Raw genomic sequence first — 4,631 nt, 5'->3', positions numbered from 1 at the left:
GACCAAGTGTGACATATCATCGCACCAGATCTCTTGCTCGTAGTTGCAGGTTGCAAGGGGAAAAAAATCCTCATTTATAATTAATTGAGCTGGCATCAACTTTGGCTGGGAGGTTGGCAGCATGGTGGTCCACAACCTTCCGTATGGTCAAGACGACCACCACCTGGAAGTTGCCCTCCAAGTCACTACCATCCTGACTGAACTGTATCGCTGTCCCTTCGCTGTCACTGGATCAGAATCCTGGAACTCCATTCCAAACAGCACTGAGTCCACTACATGTTCTGAAGTGGTTCAAGGAGACAGCTCACCACCGCCTTCTCAAAGGCAATTAGGGATGGGCAATAACTGCTGACCCACCCAGTGACCCCCCCCCCCCCCCCCCCCCCCTCCCTCCCATGAATGTACCCCAGCTTCTCACTCGAGTGGTCCGGTTCTAATAAGGTTGCATTCCTCTCATCCCGTACTCCTCCACTGGCAAAATAGATTTCTTTACTGCTTCAAAGCCCCCAAAAGCTTCCCCAAATCTCACAATCCTCAGTATAACAGGCTTTGCGCGTCTTTCTCCTCCTCATTCAACACTTGGAGCCCTGGTAACATTTTTCTGAAACTAGACACAGCCTCGCAAGCATCAATGCAACTTACTGTTACCACCATAAGTTCCATTCCTGTGCGGTAAATACAAAAGAAAATGGACAAATCAAAATTGTAAAATGCTGGGAAAACAAAGAACCGTGCTGGCATCAGTTCCTTCATTGGAGGGCCTGTGCTATTTCCAACAGATTCTGCTTTTATGTCATTTTATCATGTCCCAAAGTGAAGTTGCTCTTGAGCTGGAGTATTTTTTTGTCAAAGGACCTCAAAACATCTGGCAAACTATGGGTTAATTTACTTAAAACAGACAGTTCCCCATCCACCCAATCTCATGCATACCTTCAGCGTCAAGGTTGGTACAACAGCAGTCATTGCAATACCTTTCAGGGTTGCCATTTATTTAGTTTTGACGGCAATCTAGTGTTGCTGCGAACGTTGAAAAACCTTTTCATTACACACTATCCTGGGTTCCTACAAATTTTTGCATTCCATCTCAATCCTTATTTGAAGTGTCAGACAAAAGAATTTGAAATTTGCCAAGTGCACAAGGGGGACAGGAATAAGATACATTGCTCGGACAAAATGAAGTGGTGGCAGGAAGTTCATGTGAAGCATAAATTATCAGCTAAATGGTTTGATTGTGCTACAAATCTGTAAATGGAGGTCAAGCTGCTCATTTTAAAAGCAAAATACTGCAGATGTAGGGTATCTGAAATAAAAACAGTAAGTGCTGGAAATATTCAGCAGGTCTGGCAGTGTGTGTGTGTGGGGAGAGAACCAGAGTTAACCCAGCTCTGAAGAAGTCATTCAGCTTGAAACATTAACCCTGTTTCTTCCTCCACAGATGCTGCCAGACCTGCAAAGTATTCACAGTCATTAACTGGGAAAAGAAGGGCATCACCAAGGTGGCCTAGTGGTTAGCACAACCGCCTCACGCCGCTGAGGTCCCAGGTTCGATCCCGGCTCTGGGTCACTGTCCGTGTGGAGTTTGCACATTCTCCCCATGTCTGCGTGGGTTTCGCCCCCACAACCCAAAAAATGTGCAGAGTAGGTGGATTGGCCACGCTAAATTGCCCCTTAATTGGAAAAAATAATTGGGTAATCTAAATTTATTTTAAAAAAGAAAAAAAACTGGGAAAAGATGTCAATTAATCCACGGAGTTTGCTTTGACTAATTCTGAACCTCTCCATGGTCTCCCCCCTTCTTCACTCTGACCCACACCAACACTACCTTCTGATTCGAGCAGTGTATCACTATGACAAAAGAGGCAGTCAGCACCTAGGTAGACATTTTTAAAAATACATTTTATTCCAAACATCAAAGTCTACAGAGAAAGGCTTCGGGCAGGAGATACAAAAGTCTGAGAACACGCAGACTCAAAAACAGCTCCCGCTGTTACCATACTCCTAAACCCTCTTATGGAATGGCCTGATTAACACTACACCCCTGTATGCTTCACTCAATGTCGGTGTTGCCCTATTACATATTTATTTTATTTTCATGTACTTAATGATCTGTTGAGCTCCTTGCAGAAAAATACTTTTTCACTGTACCCCAGTACACGTGACAATAAACAAAATCCAAAATCCATAACTGGGCGGCACAGTGATTAGCACTGCTGCCTCCCGGCGCTGAGGACCTAGGTTCGATTCTGGCCCCAGGTCACTGTCCATGTGAAATTTGTACATTCTCCCAGTGACTGTGTGGGTCTCATCCCCACAACCCAAAGGTAGGTGGACTGGCCAAGCTAAATTGCCCCTTAATTGGAAAAAACAATTGGGTACTCTAAATTTATTTATTTTTAAATACAACGGCATATAATAGTTTGTCATTTTTATTTTAACAAAGTAACAATAATGATCCTAACCCCCCTCAGCCCAAGCACTCCCTCCCCCTCCACCCCCACCCACTGCTGACCACAAACAGGTCCTTAAAGAAAGTGATGAACTGCCTCCATCTGGAATAGAACCTTTCCTCTCACCCTAAGACATATTTAATTTTCCAATCTCATGAATTTCACCAAGTCGCCCAACTATGCTGAGGCCTTGGGCAGCACCACCAATCTTCACCCAAGCAGGACTTGTCTCCGAGCCACCAGGAGGGCAAAGGCCAAGACATCAGCCTCCCTCCCCTCAAGAAGCTCCAGTAAGTCTGACACCCCACTAGTGGCACAGCTCCAGGTTGACCCCAATGATCTTTGATATGATCTCAAAAAGTGAGACCCAGAACCCAACCAGTTTAGGGCAGGACCAGAACATTTGCGAGTGGTTTGCCGGCCCTATTCAATAGCGCTCACACCTGTCCTCCACCCCAGGGAAGAACTCATGCATGCCTGTCCTGGTCAAGTGCACCCATTAAACTGTATCAGGCTTAGCCTGGCGCAGGAGGCAAAATTCACCCTCTGCAAGATCACTCCATATCCCGCCCTCTTCCTGCTTCCCCTAGCGAGGATTTCCCGCCTCTCCACCTCCCCATATATATTGAAAGTCTTCTCTTCCCCAATCTCATCCCGTGATAACATCGGAACAGTTTAGATCTCGACAATCGGGGAAACAAAGTCAGCTCTTTACAATAAAGATTGTAGGATCCTGTCTAAGGGTTCTCATTACAACCCCTCTTCCATTTTCTCCGGCCAAGTTCTCAACGAGCCCGGTGTTAGTGGCATCTTTGAAAGTCTGGAACCAATTTAGGCAACATTTTGGACTGGGGAACATGTTATTACTGTCACCAATTTGTGGTAATCATCGGGGATGGATGCATTGTATAATATCTGAAGGAGAGAAAGGGGTAGAGGGGTTTAGGGACTCGTTTGTGGAAGGTAGCTTTGCAGGACTGGAAGATGTGGAGTAGGTAGAGGCATTTACTTAAGAGTTGATTGATTGTTAATTTTAATCTCTAGATTTGTTTACTTTCCCTGAGAGTTCTCCTGGCCAGTTTACAAGTTCTGCTTTTACATAGAATTCCTACAGTGCAGATTGAGGCCATTCAGCCCATCAAGTCTGCTACACCCTACATAAGCCCCCCACTCTATCCCCGTAACCCCAGCCGCACATCTTTAGGCACACTAAGGGGAAATCTTAGCATCGCCAATCCATCTAACCTGCGCATCTTTGGACTGATGGGAGGAAACCCATGCAGACACGGCGAGAACTTGCAAACTCCACAAAGACACGGTTTTGCTTTTGAAGTCACTGCTCTATTTCCTTCACGTTTCTAACTTATGTCTTATCAATGCCTTCCTCTATAAAACAAAAAAAAGCTCATCCCCTTGGCCCATGTCCTGTTCAGTTGCAGCCCATTTCTTCTGTGCCACTCTGTCTCCCCACTTAATTTACAATATAAAAGCATTTCCACAACAAATCCAGTCCTTGTAATTCTCTTTGCTGAGTCACTTTGCAACATCCAGAGAATGCAATAAGGAACCACTGACATGTGGTTTCTCCCTCAAAGAACTTGAGAATTCTATTAAAGCATAGTGATAAACTAGAGTAATAATGGTTCCCAGTCGCTCTCTTCTCCCTTCGGAAAGTGGTCAATAACCAGGAGGAATACACAAGTATTGGAGGGCAGAGTAGGAGAACTATTCTCACTGAAAGGGTAGTGGGGGAGTCTGGAACTCTGCCTGAAATAGTGGTAGGCAGGAACCATCGTCGCAATTTTTGGATGGATATTTTGATGGATATTCATTTGAAGGAGCAGTTGAAGGAAAGTTGGATGCTGGCCCTTTTTTTGGTCGGCTCAGACACAATGGACCAATCAATCTCCTTCAGTGCTGTGAATTTCAAATCGCAAAGCAGCATGTTTATGCATGTCTGCAGGCAGCAAACTTGCAAAAATCAACCAATATTTCTGGAAAAGCCTCACCTGCATCCCATCTCCAACAAATTTGACGTCGGACCTCACTACCACAAGTGCACATACGGGGGGCAGCACGGTGGCACAGTGGTTAGCACTGCTGCCTACGGCGCTGAGGATCCGGGTTCAAATCCCGGCCCTGGGTCACTGTGTGTGGAGTTTGCACGTTCTCCCCGTGTCTGCG

This window comes from Scyliorhinus canicula, chromosome 22 (assembly GCF_902713615.1).
Source record: "Scyliorhinus canicula chromosome 22, sScyCan1.1, whole genome shotgun sequence".
Taxonomy (NCBI): Eukaryota; Metazoa; Chordata; class Chondrichthyes; order Carcharhiniformes; family Scyliorhinidae; genus Scyliorhinus; species Scyliorhinus canicula.
Note: the sequence above shows the minus strand (reverse complement) of the source record.